The 24,467-nt window shown below is 35.2% G+C and overlaps 1 long non-coding RNA gene across 1 annotated transcript; it reads left to right on the top strand.

The window, feature by feature from the left end:
• The first annotated feature begins 1,211 nt into the window (after positions 1-1,211).
• On the top strand, positions 1,212-24,163 carry LOC129881747 (uncharacterized). The gene is made up of 4 exons (XR_008765688.1): positions 1,212-1,297; positions 1,411-1,487; positions 2,457-2,516; positions 23,993-24,163. It is a non-coding gene; the product is annotated as an uncharacterized LOC129881747 (long non-coding RNA).
• Positions 24,164-24,467: the final 304 nt, after the last annotated feature.

Below are 24,467 nucleotides of genomic sequence, written 5' to 3'. Positions count from 1 at the left end.
TTGCATTGAAATTGAGATTGTTAATTTGTGTATATGTATATGTACCGATCATGAGATGATAAGTGGTAAAGTATTTTGTATATGTGTGTTATTGTGTTGTGATTACTTGTTTATATTTCAATTACTGAAATAACCGCGTAATCCTATCAATACACCGTTGTTTTGTATATTGTTATTGCACTTGCTCTTTCTATGTTGATTATAGTGAATCTACAGGAGGTTGTTTAGAGACCTCAAATAGGAGATCGCTGATTTTTAGAGTTTAAGGATGAGCCAGTTCTTTCAGGCTTTCATGAATTCTTCCTAGTCTTGGTCCTTCCTTTCAGGACTTAGACCTTCAAGACTCTTATTTTATTTTATGGTTTTCGGGGTTGCATCCCCTTTTCTTTAGACTTGTTGGATGGTAAAGTTGTGGTACAATGACTTTCAAAGAACTCAACTTTTAAACTATTATTTAAACATGTTTCCGCATCTTTAAATTCCTTTCTTTTGTTATTACTGCTTAGTTGGGTTGTAGGAGTGGTTCTCCCACCAAAGGGTTGGAGTGAGTGTCAATCATGGCGGGCCAGGATCGTGACACTTTCTTATGGTGGGAGTTGTGTCTTATTTAAAATATTGTATTTTCTTAGAAGCTCTTGTACTTGTTTAGACTAATTCCTAGAAAGGATTTTCGTGGTATCATAAAAGATTTCCTTGTACTCGAGTTTACACAACTTTTTTAAATTTCTAAAAGTATTTTTATGTTTTCTTTTGATTTCTGCATTACCTGTTTTAATTTGGATGATAATAATTCTCCTATATAGATAATTAGAATAGGTGCCCACACGATTCGATAGTTGGATCGTGACATTAATGAAGCTCCAATGAAATGACACAATAGTACCAACAAAATAAAAGCTAAAATGACACAAAATGTATTACTTCCTCTAGTCTTTTATAGTTAATCTCTTGAAAATAATTTGTCCGAAATAATTATCATTTTAAAATAAAACAAGATAAAATTAATTATTTTTCTGTACTTTAATAAATAGTAAGAGACATTAATATGGCAAAAGAAAAAATAGTATTAAATTCAACAAATAGTTAATTAAATTATTTTCTTAATTAATATATTTTATAGAATCAGTAAACGTGGAATGCATGTACTTATACTGATATACACTTGTATCAATTTTCTGTTCTAAACCTTTCCTTTAGCCCTCTTTATTTGTCGTACTTATTGTGCACTTCATCTCTGTTACTAATTCTCTTTCACACCGTCATACATATTTTATTTCAATCGATGTTCCTTTTTCAGGTATGCTTTTGATTATTTTTTTTAGAAAATTTTCAATTGTGTGTCTTGCTTTTGGTGTTCTTTTTAATATTAATTTTATTTTTGCCCTGTGATGCTTTATTTCTAATTAACAGGCAAGCATGCTTTGGGGATCTTCCCTCTTCCGCTTCCTCTTTCAATTTCGTGGATTCTTTTATCGTGTCTTTAGATGGTATACGACTCTCAGATCTATCAGAATTATATGTGCATTTAGTGTTTTTTTTTCTTAATCGAGTTTACTTGCATGAGTTTTTTTTGAATACTTAGTATCAAATCTCTTTTGATATTCATATTTTCTAAAAAAATAAATAAATCTTTAGGAGGTCGCATTGTTTTGGAGATTTGAGAGGATTGTAGTGGAGGGGTTTTTAAGGAATTTTCTTTATTGTCTTTCATCCCCCATCACCGTTAACTCCAATAGAAAATAAAAAGCTTAAATTTATTGAATGTTGTTGTAAAGTTTTGTAAGCCTTTGGCTCTTTCGTTAACTGATTATGTATATATATGTATTTGTATCTCAATTTTATAGTTGTCGATGGTATTAAGAATAACTCAATGAAATTAAAATAGATAAAAATTCTATGAGCACAATTTTCATAGTTTAGTAATGCATTTTTTTTCTTTTCAATTTTTTTGCCTTTCAGCTTACTTATGATCTACAGTCTTGAGTTGGCAAAATGAGTTACTTCATCTTTTAGGGAAAAAAATTATTTTAATTTTACAAATTTTAAACAAAGAAATGGGTTTGTAGTAGGGGCAACGAGGAAAATGAAAGAGATCAGAGCAAATCATTTTATTGACAAATTCGTGAAATTCAATGTTCGCTAAGAGAGAGAGCATTTAATAGTTTTTTTAATTTTTAAAAAAATCTTTTTGAACGATTTATTAGTGTATCTGTGTGTTGTAAGCATAGATATGTGATTATAGTTACAAGTACAGACAAATGGAATTTTTACGCTTTGTGATAACTGAATTAAGTTGTAAAAGTTAATTTTGATTTCAATATTTAACTGATAAAAAGTTGAAATCACGGTGTATGGCAGCATAATTGGAAAGTAAATAGATCATATTTGTAGCTAACATTTGTTAATTCTCACCTTATATTAATAACTTATAACCATTTCATTTCACATGTTTGTAGCTTTACAACTGCATATGTGACGATTATGACGAATCTTTGGATCGAACACACAGCAAATAGGTAAATCAAATATGACACTATGATAAGTTATTCTTATTTTCCTTGTAGAAAAAAAAAAGGAAGAACAAAAATGTTCGCTTATGTTTCATCCTTGGCTTTAAATATGATCAAGAACTAAATTTATGTAGTAAATCACTTGTAGATTTCATTTCATGCATGTATCAAGTTTCACAATGAGTAGTTGAGTTTTATCGAACTACTGTATGATAAAACATGAAATTAATTTATTTTTAAAAAAATAACTTTCTACAACAATTGAATATTTTCACAATAATGTATAAGAGAATGGATATATCATTCCTTTTATCTAGATTTTGCATCAAATGATAGTCCATCAATTTTCTGCACATTCTGCGAAAGATTGTTATTAATTTTGCGTCAAATACTCTTGTTCTTCATCAAAACAGAATATTAGAGTGAAATTATTGAGAAAAAGAATCATATAATACTTTTAGGATGTTAATGAAAGCATCAATTTTATGTACATTAATTATAGGTAAAATAGTTTGATGGATCCTTGTATTTGTATAAGTTTATATTTTAAACCTTCAACTTAATTATTTGTCAATTGAATTCTTAAACTCAACGAAACTTTACATTTTAAACCTCTCTGATTTTGCGTGAAGTTCAAATGCACAATATAAGGGACCATTATCATCCATCAAATTTTGAATGACACATCACTTATTATTTATTTTTTAAAAAAATATCTTTTCTTCTTTTCACTCCATTCCTCCCTCATTGTCCCTTGACTACCTCTCTCCATTTTTTACATTAAAAACACCACCACATCTTTCATTCTCACCGCTACTATAACTTCCCTAAATAACTAGAAAAAATCACAATTCTTCTCGAAGTTTTCATTATTCAAAACTTTTAAATCACATTTTTTATCAACATCTTCATCTACCACTTGAATCATAAACCCTTTTTCTCGATCCCTTGATGTCAGTTTATCACCACTAAAATACTTAATATATCACAGTATTTGTATACAATTTTATATAACACACTCCACTTAATTTTACAAAGATATTAAATAGTCACTTTTCACAAATAGGCTGTAAATTACAAAAAAAAAAATAAAAAAAAGAGAAATCAATAACATTAGCAATGTTTTAATTTCTAATCTAGAGATAAAGTATCACACCCTGAGCCTACACCCTAGACATAGCCGGCACTCGAAAATTATTGATGATCCCAAGCAAACCCTTGGCCTGGATGACTACTGAACTAAAGACTAAATACACATGTGGAAGCTTTAAAAAGTGAACATTTAAGAAAAACATTTAAGTCAAAACTCAGAACTCAATCTCAATTTATGTAACGTCTGAAAGTAGCTCTTAATATAAATGTGATAATGTTTAAAACATTAGAATAAGCAGATTGAACTGACTCACTAACTTTGACTGTCTATGAAGCCTCTACTAACTGAAGATAGGTGCCGAGACAAGGCCCACGGCTACCTTACTATAAATTAAATAAAATTGAACTAATTATACTAGAGCCCTCCGAAATCAATGAGGTCTCATCATCTGGTCATAGAAATCTTATTGAACTGTTTGCGATCAAGAGTATCCGAATCTGCATCATAAAACAATACAACATCAAATAACGTCAGTACATGGAATGTACCAGTATGTAATATAGCCGAAGTGATAATAACTGAAAGGAAAGACTGCAACAGATAGAATATACTCAACTTGATGTAAAGAAATAAAGAAATAAAATAATTTATCCTTACAAAATACTTACTCATCTCTGAACTCAACAATATAAAGTAATATGGTAAAAATATTCTTTAACTTTATTTGGGAGAATCTCTAACCGACAACCATCACTATGAGCTACGTGATGATACAACATGTCGTCCAGCTGCCAGAACCGTCCTATACCTCTCCAGGGCATAAGAACTCTCAACTAAGTGGATCCACTAAGTACTTTAAGGAAATTATCAAAAAAGTATGAATCCTTTACCCATGTTGGCTACATGGTTTATGAGGACTATGAGTTGTCTGAACTCATCTCCATATCGGTGTTCAATACTATCTCAATAATTATATAATCATGCTCAACTTAATGTTTAAAAATATTATCTTTTCTGGGTTTAAGGTAATTACTCAAACTAGTCTCTTGAAAGAGGAAACTGCTTTTAGAGTATATCAGTACTCAAATAAACTCATTTAGAATTCAAGATTTCTCATTTAAAATGTTATCTTTGGGAAATACTTAGTTCCCTATACTCTTCTCGAAGATCGTCTTTAAAACTCTTCTCCGAAACTGTTCCAAAACTCTTTTCAGAAATCAATTCAAGCAATAATATGGTTAAAAGGATCTCTTTTCAAATACTCCAAAAATCAACTCAACAAGTAGGGTTCATAGTGAAATATAGACATGGACAATATCACAACAATACTCAATGATATGAATGCAATAACTCAAGAATTGAATTAAAATTCAACAATAGGCTTAACTCAAAATTACTCAAAATCAAGGAATAAAATCCTAGATTACTCTATTTTGAAATTCTGATATATGTATGGAGTGTGGATGAACTAATCCAACACTATGAAACCTTGCATACTTTAGTGACGAATCTTAAAGAATAACCTTGGAAGATAAGCCCCAGCCTTGTTATTTTATTGAAGTTCTTGATCTTAGAAATTTTGAGAATGAAAGGGCTGAAGTAATGAAAATGATTGACTTTGGCTTTTGGGGAAAGTTAATAGTCGTGGGTTGGAATTATGGGATAAGAAAAAGACAAAAATACCCCTCCTAGAATGTGAAAAGAAGAAAACACCAAAAGAATCCCAAAGTAACTTGCGGGATCGCTCAATTGAGGCCTAGTTCGCGGGAACTTCACACAACCTTAACAATAACACTAACCTTTCCACGTGGCTGACGTCCACTTCACGGACCGATTGGTGCAGACTACGTAGTGTTCAGAAAAATGGGCATAACTTTTAGTACGTAACTTGGATTGATGAATGGTCAAAAGCGATTGAAAGAAGCCTTCGAGGAGTTTCATTTGGTTGGTATTAAGCCACAAAACTCTTCATATTCTAGGTTATGTGATTTGTTGAAGTTGACCTTCGAATGAACTTACATGAAAATTTTAGCTGATAGAAATACTTTGAACTTGGTTCGGTGTTTGAGGTACCTTATGATTCTAAAACACATCCTATACACTTACTACACTTCATAAGGGACCTTAACATATATTTTCAACTTAGAAATAATCGGGTTCGAATTTACATGCATTGAAAAAATGGTTCAGGTCCTAGCTTAAATTTTTTTGGGGTGTTACAATATCTCCCCCTTGGAATCATTCGTCCTCGAATGAAGTCAACCTAGAGAAGAAATAATAGGAGAACATGTAATCTTTCCTTTCCTTTCTGAACTTACTATTAAAGTCATAACCGCGAAAATAAAGACATAAGGCACGAACATGAAATATAAAACACTCAAACACTTGGTATAAGTGTTGAATCTGAAATGAGAGGAGGGCTACAATCTCAAATGCTTTCATTGAAATTTCTCATAACTTTTAGGAAGAGAATTATGAGCATGATTCGCATAAGACATCTTACTATGAAGCACTAATAAGGTCTGAGTATATTAATCAACTGACATGGGTTCATGAAGTATGAACGATTTAGATTTAACAAAACAATCTATTTGAAGTCACTCAACATAAAACATGGATACCTTGGGCACGAAGTAAGGACATGACTATTATACCTTGAGCGATAAGACTAATAGCTTTTAAGCTTAGCAACTCTTCTCAACTATGTTCTTCTTTCTTTGTACTACACTTCATTAGTTGTAATAGCTCCCACAAGGGTACATCTGGCTACTCCTATGAAGGATTGAGTCTATAAGTATTCTCTTACCATGTTCAAGTCTAACTCGAAGTCACAAGGTGCTACACATAAGATGATCAAACTTGTCTAAACCTTTATAGGAACTTTCTTTTAGAGAATACTACTTTTTATTATCACTCTAACACACTTACCTGAAACTCTTAACAAGAAGTCACTAATGTCGTAATGTAATTATCCATATAAAGACAAACACAACATTCCAACCTATCATTCTAACCACTTTATGGCTTCTTTGTTGTAACCTCCACCTAAGGATTTTCATGTCTTCCCTAACATCTCTACAACCACAATTTTGTTAACCTTTACTAAGAGGCTCACCAAATACTCTTACTTATCCATTACACATAATCAAAATCTCACCTCGCTTGTCCTATAAATTTATAACCTTATATGGAATAAGCATACAATAACTATCACAATAAGGAACACTCATTCTCTCCCATCTTATATAACTCAACTACTATCATCAACATCGTTATCAAGAATGAAAAAAAAGGATCATTAGAAAGGGCTTAGAGAAAAACGTCATAAGCACGATTCATCCAAGATTTTTGATATAAGAACATTCACAGCATATCATAACTTCGTGAGCCACTAAATTTAAATCATGAATTCTCGAGCCTGAACATACTATGAAACCTGAGTGCTTATATAAGTAGATTCATATCCTGAGGCTGATATTTGAAACCTTATGAAGTAAGATTTGATATCAATGGACTATAGTATTTATCTCCTATTTTGGGAACTAAGCATAAATGTGAATCTATCTGAAGTGTATGAGCATAGGTCATGGGCATACTGTTGATATGCGGGACATCAATAAGGTGATATAAAGATTGAAATTTGTGGAATGCGCTAGAGTAGGAATGGACTGTCATGTCACCAAAACCACTTTTATGAATACATCATTATCTGATTCTCATCACTTGACTTGGTTCCTCACTCATCATCTACCCCTTAGGTCTGAAGTCGATACTCTAAGCCTTGGACGTATTTCACATTCTCCAAACTAGTCAATATTCTCTTTACTCTAATACTCAAAAAATATCAATCTCATGCCTACTGAACTCTCTAAGTGCATGTACTAAGATTTCTTCTAGGGCTTCTTTTTGAGATGTTTCTCCTAACTTCATCTTGCTTCTATGGAGGTCTGTCACAGCTCGAATCTAGGTGTGATGACACTTATCTATTTCCACCGGATAAGTCAGTCTAAACCCAATATTTATAGAAAATAATGCAGAAACAGTTTAAAATAGATAGATAATATACTAAAAGTAGAAATCTTAGTCAACTATAATACCCCCAAAGGACTGATTGTCACATGTACAAGCCTCTAATACAAGGATAATGAAAATAAATACAAGTCTCCAAGTTATTTTCACTCGAATAGAACAAAGGCAAAGTAGAGAGGAACAAGGAAGACCGCCGACATTGAACAACTACCTCTCAAGTTTCCTTTGTATAGATTCGGATGAAGGAAAAGAGAACCGAGTCACTATTCATCTCAAAAACTACACAAGTTTAGATCAAGATGTGAGTACCAATGATACGGTACCTAGAAAGTGAACAACTAAGACTAAAAAAAGCTAATATAATACAAGTACTTATGGCATATCAACTGAACCCCTCAGACTACAACCAGCCAAGAAATCAGTTTTGTCTAACAGTTCTAACAACACAAGTATATATATATATATATATATATATATATATACCAACAACAATACTGCTCAAGCCTCAGCGATATCGCACCAATCAATAGTATAAATCAAGGAAATATCAAGGGATAAACATAGTCTACAAATTGCAAAAGATGTATGATGCAATGTAATGCAATGCAATGTCACGTATAGTGATGCATGTTTGTCCTAATGACACATCCGCTGACTAGCAGACCTGAACCTATGGGGTACTCATATGGTCCATGTATCCGCTGGAACCACTTCCCTTCGGCATAAATATCAATCGCTGGAATAATTTCTCTTCGGCATCACCGAAACCATTTTCCTTCGACATAATCATCAATCGCCGAAATCATTTCCTTTTGGTATCGCCAAAATCATTTTCCTTTAGCATAATCCTCATATCAATTACGTCAAAGTATATCATAACTAATGCAAATAGTCAATATTCATGTAAATTACAATAATGGAATGATATCGACAACAAGTCATAACTCATGTCACAACAATTTATTCACATATCCATAATTAGTCGAAGGCTTAATCATATCAAACACATCATTATAACTCATCAAATTTGCCATTTTATTACCCCGATTCTTTGTTATCAAGTTCAATCACAATAGTCAAATAATTCTGAACTGCTTCCCATTATTGCCCAACATACAAAACAAGAATACAAGACCCTACAAGCTTAAATGAAGGTTTAGAAGTTCACTTGCATCGATTTAACCCCAACTACACTGAAACTTGAGCCTTGCCCATGCTCCAAATCAATAAAATCTAGTCAAATATAAATTCTCAATAAGAATACAAGTTTAATGACACTCAAAATATAATTTTTAAAAACCAAGCCAAAATCGACACAAAAACCCAAATTCAAAAATAAAGGATAAATCTAGAAAGTTTTACATGAAAACACTCCTTGAGGTATTTGGAATTCAAAGGTGAAAACCAATTTGAGTTTGGAGTTGAAATTACATCACAATCCCCATTTTTTAAAAAGTTCAAGTTCATGTAAAAAACCCAAATTTTGGAATCCAATTCACAAATTAAAGGCCAAAATCACTATGTAATCACTAGGTAATGAAGCAAATGGTTGAAATCACTTACCCAAAAGTTTTTACGAAAAAACCACTTGGAATTGCCTTCCCTCGAGCTCCCAAATTCTAAAAATAGAGAAAAAAAGGTCTAATTCCCGACTTTTAGGAAGAACACTGTTCAAGCACATTTTACTCTTCGCGAGCGCGATGACCAACACCTTGCGATCGCGATGAGTCAGAAAGGTCAACTCATTTATTGATCCTCGCGATCACGACAAAGGTCACGCGATCTCGATGCTTAGGGAATCAATACTACGCAATCACGACAATATACACGTGATCGCGACTCACTTAGAAATAAAGTTTCGTGATCAAGAGAAAGAGTTTTTGATTGCGATGAATAAAAGGTGGTGCATCAGATATCAGCAAAACATAAAAAAACTCACTAAGTTCAAATCCTGGATACACCCTCAGGATTCATTCAGAATCCCGTGCACACAAACTTTACCTCTCCCACTCGCTCGAAAATCTCAAATGGGTCATTGAATCAAAGGCTAAGCTTGCCCTTCTTCTCGAACCTCATCATGCCCTTCATGCGTGAAACTCAAAGCCAAACATGGTCATCCTCTATGAACTCCAACGGTCGAATATCCTGTCTACATAGCTCTTATGCCTACTCTGGGTTGTTAAGAGCCTACCCTGAATCATACGAACCTGCTCTATGGCATCCCTAAGCAAGTCCGTGTCTAAAGAGTCCATCACAGCTGAATATAACTCTTTGATAGGAGATCGACACCATCTACCATACAACGCCTCAAATGGGCCATATGAATACTGGAATGATAATTGTTGTTATAGGCAAACTCTGTTAAGGGCAAATGTTAATCTTAACTAGCACCAAAATCAATAACATAGGATCGAAACATATCCTCCAACACCTGAATCGTTCGCTTAGACTGTCTGTTAGTATGTCGATGAAAAGTTGTACTCACATCAATCATAGTACCCAAATCGTGTTGCAATGCCCTTCAAAAGTGCAAAGTAACTAATGAACCCTGATCTGAAATAATGGATACATGTCCACCATGAAGCCAAATGATATGACTGGTATACAATTAGGCTAGCTTTTCTGTTGTGTGCTTCACCAAAAGTGGAAGGAAATTTGCAGACTTGGTCAGTCTATCAACAACTACCCCAATAGAATCATAACTACCCATGATGGGGGAAAAACCCCAACAAAGTCCATGGTGATCCGTTCCCACTTCCAAGTAGGAATGAGCATCCTCTGAGTCACACCTCCAATCCGCTGGTGCTCACACTTGACTTGTTGATAGGTAAAACACTTAGACATAAACTCAGTGATGTCCTTCTTCATCCCACACCATCAGTAATGCAGCTAAGATCATGGTGTATCTTCTTTGTACCCGGGTGAATAGAATATCTAGAATAATAAGCCTCCTCTTGAATTAATTTGATGAAATCACCTACATGGGCACGTAAATCCTACACTCAATCCTCAAAACACCATCTGAATTGAGTCTAGCTTCCTTGGCTTCATCCTTCAACATATTGTATCGAATGAGACACAACTTCTCATCATCAAACTGATGTCAAGAATCTGCTAAACTTATGAGGAACGAGCCTCAATGAAAGTAATAAAACCTCCACTCTCCTCAGAAACCAACAAATGGACAAAGTTATTGGCTAAACTCTGAACATTCCTAGCCAAGGAAGTCCTGTTAACACTAATCTCTGCGAGACTCCCCATACTAGGAGCCTTCCTACTTAAAGCATCGGCCACCACATTGTCCTTTCTAGATGATATAAGATAGTCATGTCATAGTTCTTCAGCAACTCAAGCCATCAACGATGTTTTAAGTTTAGATCTCTCACTGAAGATGTACTAAAGACTCCAGCGATCGGTGAATGCCTCACAATGCAAACTATACAAGTAATGATGCCATCGCTTCAACACAAATACAACCGTCGCTAACTCTAAATCATGAGTATGATAGTTCTTCTCATGAGCCTTCAACTATCTAGAAGCATAGGTGACCACCTTCCCTTTCTACATTAATACTCTACCTAAGCCAACTCTGAAAAAAATCACATTATATAGTAAAGTCCACACGCTTCTTGGGTAGAGTCAAAACAAGAGCTGAAGTCAATAAAGTCTTGAGCTTTTGAAAGCTCCCCTCACACTCATTAGATCAAAGAAAATTCACAACCTTCTAAGTCAATCTAGTCAATGGATCCGCAATAGTGGAGAAACCCTACACAAAACATCTATAATAACTAGTCAATCCCATAAAACTCCAGATCTCGGTTGGGGAAGTAGGTTTATTTAAGCCCCTAACTGCGTCAATCTTAGCTAGATCTACCCTAATTCTCTTCTTGGACACCACGTGTCCTAGGAATGACACAGAATCAAGCCAATACTCATATTTAGAGAACTTTGCATATGACTTATTCTCTCTCAACTTCTAAAGCACCGATCTCAAATGACAAGCATGATCTTCTTCTATCTTGGAATACAACAAGATATCATCAATAAAAATAATCACAAAGGAGTGTAGATAAAACTGAAACACCCCGTTCATCAACTACTTGAATGATGTCAAAGCGTTAGTCAGCCCAAAAAACATAACCAGAAACTCATAATGGCCATAAAAGGTCTGGAAAGCTGTCTTAGGAATATATGATGGCCTAATCCTCAGCTGATGGTACCCAAATCTCAATTCAATCTTAGAGAACAAGGCCACTCCCTAAAGATGATCAAATAAATTATTAATACAAGGAAGGGTATATTTGTTCTTGACCTTCACCTTGTTCAACTGTAGATAATCAATGCACATCCTCACAGACCCAGCCTTCTTCTTCACAACAAGAATTGGTGCACCTCAAGGTGATACACTCGGGCGAATAAATCCCTTTAACAAATCCTGCAACTGATCCTTCAACTCTTTTAACTCAGTTGGATCCATACAATATGGAGGAATTGTAACGACCAGAATCGTCATTAATTTAGATTAGAAGAAATCACAAGAAAAATATACTCAACAAGGTCCCACCATCCCGCCAGAGTGGGATGTTCCACCTTAGTGGCGCCGTTAGAGCGGGAATATGGCCTTCAGCTTGGGAGGACGTGGGTCAGAAACTTAAGTTGCAATTTTATTATTTCTCCCACTTCTCCCAAAGGTAAGTTAGAGGCGAGGGTTACTGCAAAAACCCTCTAAAAAGTTGTTCTTGACTTGGAAATATGAGGGGAAGAAATCTCAGCATGGGAAGGCTTCTAACTAGTGGAATTCAGTTCGATCTTGCCAGTAGAACATCTGAAGCCAATGATTTCAACTACAATATCTCTCCACAATTTCTTGGCACCCATGTAGGCTAGGTTTCTCTTTTTCAAGTAGTAAATATATACCTATTGTGTAGTATAGAAGAAACTTTAATGAGAAATTGTATAACTGAGTTGTGGGTCATGGTCACGGGTATAAATTTGGTTGTGTAAGGGTTTAATTCGAATGTGACCTGGTAAAATAGCGTTGTAATAAGTAGAGAAGTTTATTGATCGTGATATTATTACATACAAACAGTTAAATTATAACGGGCATTGTATTATGTAAACAAATATAAAATAAGCAGATATTAAAGATAAACCTTAAAGTTGGTAGTGTGCGCGATGGTTGTCTCTAGGACATGTCATATGTACCTGTTGAGTTTCATAGGTGTGTATGATTAAAGGAAACATGTTAGACTTGATATAATGATCATTTGCTGGCTTATTTTGTGATGAACCTATTCTTGGTAATATAATGTGGTTTATTGGTGATAGTTTGTGGTTGATTTGTATTCTTGGATCGGGTGTCACATTCCAACACATATTTAGATTGGGTGTCATGTTTCAACACGTATTTGGATCGGGTGTCACATTCTGATATGTATTTAGATCAGGTGTCACATTCTGACACATTCTTGGATCGGGTGTCACATTCCAACACAATTATAACTGGATTGGGTCCCCTGAGAGGGCCAAGTATATGTGTGTGGATGGTCCCCTAAGAGGATGTGATGATATCTATATTTTCATGTAAAATTAAGGTTAATGGTAATAAGCCATGGATTAAGGACCTATAAAAGAACCCTTAAGTTGAGGTGTATTAGTTATAAAGAGATGCGAGCATATATAAACTTATTATGGTAAGATGATGGGTTGTATTAGGCTTGATGTGACATATGTGTTATATAAAGTATTATATATTCATAGGCTTAGAGGTGGATGATGTTTGTTCACAAACAGTTTTATCATTGAAGTGTTCACGAGTAATTGTGGTAATAGTAGTGGTTATCTAGAACCAGGTTTAATATGGAAGTGTGGTTATGGAATGACTAGGCCCTTATGTTGTGCGACAATTAGACCATGACCAGTGGTAGCTGGGTGGAATCATTGAGTGGTTAAGGTTGTTAGGTGGAGTCTGCTAGAGTAAGTAAATAGTAGTATGGTGGGCTCATAACCCACAGGTCTTAAGTTGCAACTAGAATGGGTAGTAAAATTATAGAGCGTAGAGTGGTGAAGACTTTAAGGGTGAGAGTAAAGAGTGTGCTAATTTGGTTGGGGTGGACAAGTTGTTAAATTTAGTTATTATGATCTCGCTTATTTTTTCATTCATATACTATGCGGTGAGTATCATATTGAACGATGATGCCTACCAGTACATGTTGTTTGTACTGATACTACTTTTGCTATGCCACTTGGCATAGTCTGGTTGAAGGGTCAGTTATGTCTCTTAGGTGAAGACGAAGGTGATCCTCCAGCAGCTTCTATTTTCCTTCCTTATGGTAGAAGCTGGGTCATTTTTTCTTTATTTTATTACTACTCTTAGAAGCTCTTATACCTGCTTTACACTAGTGTCCATTGGGGTTTTATGTGTTATTTTTGTACAAGTGTATTATTTCAGATTTCTATAAATATCTTGTCTAATTACTCAAGTTTTGAATTTAAATTCCGCAATGCTTTATATAAAGTGTTATGGGTTCTCCTACTAAGGATGTACAGTGGGTGCCCACACAGCCCAGTGGGTTGGGTCGTGATAGGAATAGAAATGCGCTTAGTGAACGGCTCCAAGTCAATAGCAAAGTTAATATTCTTATCTGAACGAACACTAGGAAGATCGGAAGGAAATATGTCGGCAAATTCCTTAACCACAGGAATAGATTCCATAGGAGGTGACTCGACAATAGTATCCCGAATAAAGGCCAAATGGGACATACACCCCCTATCAATAATCCTCTGAGCACGTATATAGGAAATAACCTTACTAGGATAGGAGCCACTAGTGCCCTTTCACTCAATCCTTGGGGCACAAGGTATCGCTAAGGTAACTGTCTTAGCATAACAATAAGTATAGTGAAGTAGGGAGAAAGCCAATCCATACCTAATATAACATCAAAGTCTATCATCCCCAGAATAATCATATCTACCCACGTATGATACCCATCCAAAGAGAAAAGAGAGGATCGATACACTCGATCCACCATTAAAGGCTCACCTACATGTGTAGAAACATGAATGAGCATAGGCATGCGATCACAAGTTAAATCAAAACCAGATGTAAAATAGGCGGACACTAGAAAGATACCTATAATAACTGCATCACAAGCCTATGCCTTGGGTCTCTCAAAAAAAGCATAGCACTGAGCTCCCCTACCACCGCAAGTCTACACAGTACCTCTACATCATCTCTGCAGCACTATAGATTCAACAGCACCCCTATTTGGAGTGCAACAACCTCTATCCATCTGAGCTCACCCCCGACCCTAGGTCAGAGGTGCTGGTGCTCTCGCTGGAGTATAATAGGTATGCTAGGGACCAGAATGAACATGTAATGGCCACTAACATAACTGAATACTATTGTGGTGGATCGGATGAACTTATTTGACCACCCCGGTATGTCGGCCTCCGTTGTGATCCCTAGTAAACCTAACCCGCACTGTATGACACACAAGGTGTTTGACCACCCTCAAAAGTTAGCATAGAAGCATGAATTGGCCCTCTACACTGGAAGGAACCACCTCCTTTGTAAAAATCCCTACTCCAGATGAGCTACCCGAGAACTGACCAGAAGCACGGGCTCTTTTGGGGTCCCTAAACTCCTCTCTCTCTATCAACTCAACCTCTTTGGCGACACCCACGATGGACTGGAAGGAAGCCTCTTCTCGGGCAGATCAAAACACTGTTGTACAGATGGAATAAGTCATCTCTTGTGCAAATCTGCGAACCCAAATTGTCTTACCAGGAAGAACGACCATGGCATGCCTCGACACCTGGTAGAAATGGGTCTCATACTCAACAACTGTGAGGCCCTCCTACCTCAAACTCTCGAATCGTAACTGACTCTCCTCCCTCACACACCAAGGGATGAAAAGTTCATAAAAGGCACTAGCATACTCATCCCAAGTCACATGTTATAACCCCACTGGCTTGGAACTCAAATACACTCTCCACTACTCTCTGGCTGGGCTACATAACTGAAATGTAGTTTATCGAATTCCATGGTTCTCAGCTAATCTTATTGTCTCTAATACACTCAGCTAATCTTGACTTTGCTTCGGGATCTGTGCCCTGACTCTAGTCTGTGAGCCCTGTGGCGTGCTTGCAGTACCCTGAGTAAGACTCACTAACACACTCAATATCCTCAATAAGGTCTCCTGAAAAATGGTGTCGCGACCTCTGGAAGGACCTGGTCCTCACCAGCCTCCATATATGGCTCTAGAGAAGCCTCTTTAGCACAACCTCGGGCTGGTGTCGGTCCTCATCCATGACTTTTACCTGCGACCTCTCCATGGCCACGACCTTTAGCTCAGCCTCTACTTCTACCCCTAGCTAGGATCCCAACGTCAGCCTTGGGGACTGCCTCCCCTCTACCAATAGCTATAGCTCTGGTCCTCGACATCTACCAAAATAACACGCGACACTCAGTACTAGTGATAACAACCTCACATGATAAGAAAGAATGAATATAAAAAGTTTCCTAAAAGTTTCCATAGCCTCTCGAAGATAAGTACAGACGTCTTTGTACTGATCTTTGAGACTCTACTTAAACTTGGCTTGTACATGCGAGATCTATGAACCTAGGCTCTGATACCATTTGTCATAATTCAAATTCGGGCGTGATGACATTTATCCATTCCAAATGGACAAGTCAGCCTAAACCCAACATTTATTTAAAATAATATGGAAATAGTTTAAAATAGATACATAATATACTAAAGCGAAAGTCTTAATCAACTACAATACCTCCAAAGGACTGGTTGCCATATGTACAAGCCTTTAATACAATAATAATGAAAATAAATACAAGTCTCAAAGTCTTTATCACTTGAATAGAACAAAGTAGAAGTAAAAGGGCAATAAGGGAGACCGCTGGCATCAAATAACTACCTCTGAAGTCTCCTCTGTAAAGCCTCGGATAAAGGGAAAGAGAACTGAGTCAATGTCTAGGCTCAGAATCTACACAGGAGTAGATAGAAAGGAGTGACTACCAATGACACGGTACCCAGCAAGCGAATAACTAAGACTAAGCAAAGCAAATAGCATACAAGTACTCTTGTCATATCAACCGAACCCTTCAGACTACAACATGCATAGAAATCAGCCTAGTCTAACAGTTCTATCAGCACAAGCATATGTATATCAACAACAATATCACTTGAGCCTCAGTCAAAATTACACCAATCAGTAGTATAAATTATGGGAACATCAAGGGGTAAACACAGTCCACAAATGGCAAAAGATGTATGATGCAATATAATGCAATGCAATGTCACGTATAGTGATGCATGTCTGTCCTAATGATACTCATCCGCTTACTAGCAGGCCAGAACTCATGAGAGACTCATATGGTCCATCTATCCACCGAAATTATTTACCTTTGGCATAAATATCAATCGCCAGAACTATTTTTCTATGGCATCGCCGAAACTATTTCCTTCGGCATAATCATCAATTACCAAAACTATTTCCCTTCGGCATCTCCAGAATTATTTTCCTTCGGCATAATCCTCATATCAACTTTTGTCAAATTATATCAGAACCAATGCAAATAGTCAAAGTTCATGTAAATTACAATAATGGAAGGATATCAAAAACAAGTCATAACTCATGTCACAACAATTTATTCACATATCCACAATTAGTCGAAGGCTTAATCATAGCAAACACATCATTATAACTCATCAAATTTACCATTTTATTACCCCAATTCTTTGTTATCAAGTTCAATCACAATAGTAAAATAATCTCAAACCATTTACTATTACTCCCCAACATACAAAATAAGAATACAAGACCCTACAAGCTTAAACAAAGGTTTAAAAATTCACTTGTCTCGAATTTAACCCCAACTACTCCAAAATTTGAGACTTTCCCTTATGTCGATGCTCTGAATAAATAAAATCTAGTCAAATATGAATTTTCAATAACAATACGAGTTCAAAATACCCAAAATATAATTTTTGAAAATCGAACTGAAATCGACCCAAAAAACTGATTCCGAAAATGAAGGGTAAATCTGAAAATTTTTACACGAAAATATTCCTTGAGGTATTTGGAAGTCAATAGTGAAAACCAATTTGTGTTTGAATTTGAAATCAGATCACAATCCTTATTTTTGTAAAAGTTCAAGTCCATGTCAAAAACCCCAAATTTTGGAATCCAATTCACAAATTAAAGGCCAAAATCACTAGGTAATGAAGTAAATGAGTTGAAATCACTTACCCAAAAAATTTCACGCAAAAACACCTTGGAATCGCCTCTTCCAAAGTCTAAAAATTGAGAAAAAGGGTCTAATTCTCAATTTTGGGAAGAACACAATTCAAGCATACTTTACTCTTCGCGATCGTAATGGCCAACTCCTCGCGATCGCGATGAGTTAGAGGGGTCAACTCATTTATTGACCCTCGTGATTGTGACGAAAGTCATGCGATCATGATGCCTAGTTAATCAATGCTACGCGATCGTGACAGTGTCCACGCAATCACAACTCACTCAGAAACAAAGCTTCACGATCGCAAGGAAGAGTCTGTAATCGCGATGAACATAAGGTGGTGCACCAGATATTAGCAAAATACAGCAAACTCACTAAGTTTTGGGTTTTCATGATCTTGATGTCTGTTCATTCATGTCCGCCTTCAAAATGAAGTGAAAACGTGAATCTACGAGCGGGAGGCAATAGGCTAAGATAGCAAGCCACAGGTTCCCCAAGATCGGACGTTATCCCGGTTCATCTCCATTTTTGTGAAACTATTCCTCAAGCAAGACAGTCGATAAGTCATCAAAGGGGAACGAAGTTGTGAGAAAGCCCCGTGACATCCAGGTTTGATTTTCTCAATGAAAGATTGAGGAGCTGCTGAAGATGGAGAGGACCTTAGTAGGCCTTTCCGCAGTCAAATTACTAATTTAAAGAAATTATTGCAAATCAGAATGAAAGACATGCAAATCAAAAATGAAGAAAGCTGCCATTGCAGATAAGATGACCGAGATACGGAATAGGGAACTCGCTCGCTTCGGAATCCCTTTTAGATAGGAGGACCCTTTTTGGGGATAGACCGACCCCTACACGGGAGCTCAGAGTGTGTTTGACTCTAGCTTTGAGCTGGATGATCAGTGTTTGACATTCCTCAATTAGCTCTACCCTTTCCTAAGGTATCCTCTCGAGATTAATTCAGAATTTCGAGAACACAAACCTTATATGCAGTTATACTAAATTCGATGTGAACCATCGAAATTCGACTTTATAGTTTCCTTGACTCGGAACCTGAAAAATCACAACTAAATTAATTTTAAGCCTCAAAATACCAAAATAAGCTCAGGACCTCCAAAAATTCAACCAAGACCACTTCTAGACCTAAAATCATCCTCCAAATTCAACGAAGTCGTCAAAATTTTATTTCGAGCATCGAAACTCCAAATATTAATCAAAGTCAAATCTTGACCTAAAATTCCTCAAACTTCCAACATAGGACCTCAAATCTGCGATATAATTCCAATTCCAGAAACAACGACTCTCCTATATCAATTTTCACATTCCGGAGCTAATGGAATTAGTGGAATTTCATTCTGAAACTCTTAGCTCTGGTTGGTATCAAAAACCACTTTTGAACACTTTAAGCCTTTAAAATTCAAAAACACCCAAAACTTAAAACATTCCATCAAAATTCCAAAACTAACACTAAATACTGATCAGGATTGACTTGGGGCAACTATCGAAAAGAATAAAATGATCATTTTGTAAAAAATTCCAAAAATGACCTTCTGTCATACCCCAAGATGGTACCCTAGGCGTGCCGGCACTTGAAGACTATTGTTGGTCCCCAAGCGAATCACTTGGTCCAATCACACATTTAATCACTCAGTGGATGACTCAAAATGAATTTAAAAGACATTCAAGTGGCCTCAACAAATCAACATTTCGATAAGAATAATGTATTTAAAATAAATCTCAAATCAACTCCATATCATAATGATAGTTTTGAAAACCAAAATATCTACTCGACACTAGCATCTATTTATCTATGAAGCCTCTATCACTATCAAGAATGTGTCAATGACAAGATCATGGCTACCCCAAAGAAAAATACTCAAAATAAAAGATAATAACTCAAGAATGCTTATGGATGCAAAGGCAGGACTAACCAATCAGCTGAAATGCAAACAGATCTTCAACGGTGTGCTTGTTGATGATCTCTAGAACTTGTCTCTTCATCATAAAATGATGCAGGTCCAAATAGACGCCAGTACATGAAATGTATAGAATGAAACATACATCAAGGTAGATTCAAATCAGTTCAGAGATCTCAGATCGAAAAGGTGAACAACTCAATCAAGATGTCCTAAATCTAAATAAAATAAGATTTAGACAGAGACCAATCATATACAATCCAATCCAATCCAATCAGAATACTATAAAGACTTATATGAGAGTTTCTCTTATCCAACAACCATCACTTATGATCCAGTGAGAGTACAACAAGCCGACATTGTTGCCACATCCGTTCAACCAATCATGGATCCAAGCCCAATCAAGTCATATCATGTCAGGACAATAAAATTAGGAAATATCCGACTTAACGGTTCAATCCTCTCCTACGTCTGGTGACGTAGTTATTGGGTTTGAGTTATTACTTACTCTTACATAATTCGGTACTCGACACTCTTTCCAAAACTCAAAGCTCATAATACAATCAATCCAAATCAAACCAAATCAAGAAGTTTCAAATGGACTCTTATCAGTTCATCAATTCTATCAAATCAATCCTTTCAACCAATCGATTTCTCAATCATTTATTTAAGAGAAGTTTGGACAATCATTTCTGACAACATTTATGCGAAAATCACTCACTTAGGTTAAATAGGAAAATTAAAGGACTATCAAGTTCATCAACATTATCATCATGCTCGCATCCCAATCACGATCATGCATTCACAAATTCAAGGCTCTAAACTCGATCCTTAAGCATATACATTCAATATCCATCAATATGCTATTAGGGTTTATGAAAACAACTCAATCTCAAAATAGATGTTTTAATATAACAATGCTCAACTCGTTTATACTTAAAATACGCATGTTCAAGATAATAATTAAGGGATTTCTCAAACTTATGCTCAAAATAATAATTAAGAAATTTCTCAAACTCATGCTTAAAATAATAATTAAGAGACTTCTCAAACTCAACTCATTCTCAAACCCTTTATCAATCAAAGATGAAAATAATCATTCTTTAAATTCAAAATAATGCATAATTTAATTAAAACTAAACGTTCAGAATCATTCTGTAAAACTCCATCAATAATAAAATCTCACTTAGGATTTTGTGAATGAAACCATGAACAGAAATTTCAAGAATTCAAGGTGTAGAATCAATGATAATCTCGATGCATAATTATATAGAACTCAATGAACGAAGAAATTACTCATTCGGAACTCAAGAAATTAGGGCTAAAACTCAACTCAACTGTTTAAAGATAGAATCTAGATGTAGGGCGCGTAGATGAACTCAATCCAACGCTATGATTAGTCTTACATACCTGGAAGATTGATATTACAATCAAAACTCTAAAAAATAATAGCTTTCTTGGAGGAAACCTTTGATCTTGGAACCTCGATGCTTGATCTCGAAAAAAGAAACTCTTTTATGAAGTTCTTAGAGTGGAAGAGCTTGGGAAAACTTTGTATGAAAAGTTTCTCTTCGTATCTTGAATTTTTGACTTGAAATTCTTAGGGTTTTTGATGAAGAAGAGGAACCCTAGATTAGTTTTGAGAGAGTTTCTTGAGACTAGATGATTTGGATTGATGATTATGAGAGGAAAATAAATTAATTGGATGATATACCCAGTTAAAACAATCAAAAATTACTTAGAATAAGGCTAAAAAGCTTAGGAAAGGACCAAAATAGCATTTGAGGACGTGCAGAATTTTTCTGAGAATTATATTCCTATGACTCGTAGAAAACTCTATTGGTAGTAGAGTTGAGTCGTAACCTTTTATGCTCTGACAGCCTCTTAGTAAAATACTCATAACTTTTTACTCCAAACTCGAAATGAGGTAAACTTTATGGAGTTAGAAAGAGAAATCAAAGACCTTTAATTTTATAGGTCATAGGCCACCTAATTCTTTATATTCTAGGAGATATGATCGTTTGTAGTTGACCCAAGTAAAATCTTTTATCGAAACTCAATCGGTGAAGAAGCTTTCAACTCAACTTTGTGCTAGAGGATCCTTATGACTTTAATTCATCTCCAAATCTATTATCACACTAAAGAATGAACCTTCACACATACACACAATTATGAATCATTCGGTGCAACCCCATACCCCTACGAAGGATGGCTCGGTCTTAGCTTTAAAAAATCAAGGTGTTACACCTTCAGGGTCATTACAAGGTCTTTCTATAATCATCACTCGTATCACATTATAAAGCCACATTACTCAACTCTTAATAGTCTGACTTCTCATCCTTAGCCCGCGAGTACCGCTCTTCTAAATTCATATCTACTTTACTGGAGGACACTTGAACTATATCATAGAGGCTCACCATAATCTATGTATAACCTCTTCGACCCAACTCTTAAGGGTATTAAAGAATGCTTACATCTACCTACTCCACATTGACAACTCAAATGTACTATCTAGGCACACATAGAAAATCATAGACTTAATCAAAATGGGTCAGTTACAATAGCATAGAAATCTAGTTCAAAATATGATCGATTTCGTTCTTTGCATTTGTGGGAGGTGTGTCACATTAGCGATGGGTCTCAAAGTTGGGGATCGCATTTTCTGGGGTATATCTCGCTCACAAAAATAATTACATCTAACAGATTTGAATTTTTAATTTTGAACTTTAGACTTTATAACTCATTTTATGGAGATTTAGCGTTCAATTTGTGACGATTTCAACGATTTTTGATAGATTTCTTCATGCGGTAAGATTTTAATAATCTAGTTACACTTTTTCATTAATCTATTATTTAATTAGTGATTTAATTGGTGTTTGGGATTGGAGAATGGTGAGGGGCGATTGCCCAAAGTTGAGATTTATGTAATTCTTGAAATCGGGGATTGATTAATCATCCATTTTAGCTGATTTTCAACGTATGAGTTTCCTTATGAGTAAACCAATTTTAAAAGAACTTTTTGGATTTAATCTCAAGGATTGAGGTTGATTTTTTTATCTGATTTTAAAAATAAATTTTTATATTGCAATATGAGTGTTTACGGACTCATATACTTACCTATACTACATATTTGACCAGATTGAGATCATCTGATGGTGTGACGAAAGAAAAAATTATTGATTTAACTTTTTGAGCAATGATTAAGATAAGTTGAGACTTTCTTTGACTTTTTACTAAGTTTTAGTGTAATGATTTACTTGTTTAAAGGGGGGGGGGATAGTGGGTAAAGGAAGTCCCATATAAATGAGTAACGTAGCATTTATGAGGATACAATGTCATGTTATGGGTAAGTTGATGACTCTTTATTTGTATTGAATAATTTTATGGTTTGTGAGTATGAATATTCAAACATTTGCTTAATATGTTACTCATCTTGCTTAATTTGTTGATATTTTGCATTCTATTCTCTTTTATGGATTCAGAGTAGAATTATGACAATATTTTTTGATATGAGAAATTGAAAATAAAGACAAAGCTTATATGACTTGGTTAACTTCTATGAAACATGTACATCATAATTACATATTAATTCTTCAGGATCGATGTTAAATGTCAGAATAGCATATTATTAGGATCGATATTTCACGTATGCATAACATATCATTGTGATCAGAGTTGCACATCTGCACATATTATATATGAATCGAAGTTGCACACCTACATATGTTATATATGAGTTAATATTGCATGCCAACACAATATATAAATCTCACAAGTCCCTCATGAGTCTCGACTATTCGATAGAGAAAATGACATTGCATTGTATTTCATTGTTTTTTATATTACATGATGATTCGTAACGATGAAATAGTTAATTGATTATAAAAATGACTTATCTTTCTCTCTATTAGTTGAGTTGACTCAAATAGCTTGTGTGTTATGGTCTGTACTTACTGTGAAAATCTCTACTAGTGACTGATTTTAAATATTGCTTTTGAAATAATTTAATGTCATCTTTAGCTTCTAGAGATATTTGAATTTAGATTTTTTTGATATGGTAACTAAGTATTAAAATGAGTAGTGTAGGATCGATCCTCGCCATCATTTCATCTATGGGTCAATTGACGATGTTATCGAGTACATGTATTCTTTCATACTTACATTTGCTTTCTTCACCTGTATTCTGCAGGTTCGAGCCTGATACGAGTAGTAGGTGATTCTTGCTTTGAGTTGGAGTTCATTGAAGTCCTTGGAGATAGCTGCTTGGTTGTTCCGTAGCATTCATACTTCTCTATCTTTTATTTATCGCATGTCCTTACTTTTCGGATAGTTGTAGTACTCATATCTTCATCATGTTATTCATCAGATTTTATATTTTATGAAAGCCTCACTTTAAAACTTTACTTTTAATTTTTTTACTTATATTCTGATAAGTATTTGATTTTTGTGAGGATTGTCTTACCTAGTACACATCATCATGACTGTGTTTCTCCATTGTTGTGGTGACCCAATTGTTTTTCCGTTATTATTATACATAATGGATAGAAATCAAAATCTCTGTATTTCTTTAACTCCACAAATAGTTTGATTGATTAACATTGTAGTTGATTTATAAAAAAATATCTAGTTCCATCGATTTTTTATTGCTTTGAATTCTCAACAAT

The sequence above is a fragment of the Solanum dulcamara genome, chromosome 3, assembly GCF_947179165.1.
Source record: "Solanum dulcamara chromosome 3, daSolDulc1.2, whole genome shotgun sequence".
Lineage (NCBI taxonomy): Eukaryota > Viridiplantae > Streptophyta > Magnoliopsida > Solanales > Solanaceae > Solanum > Solanum dulcamara.
Note: the sequence above shows the minus strand (reverse complement) of the source record. Positions and strands in the feature narration are given on the sequence as shown.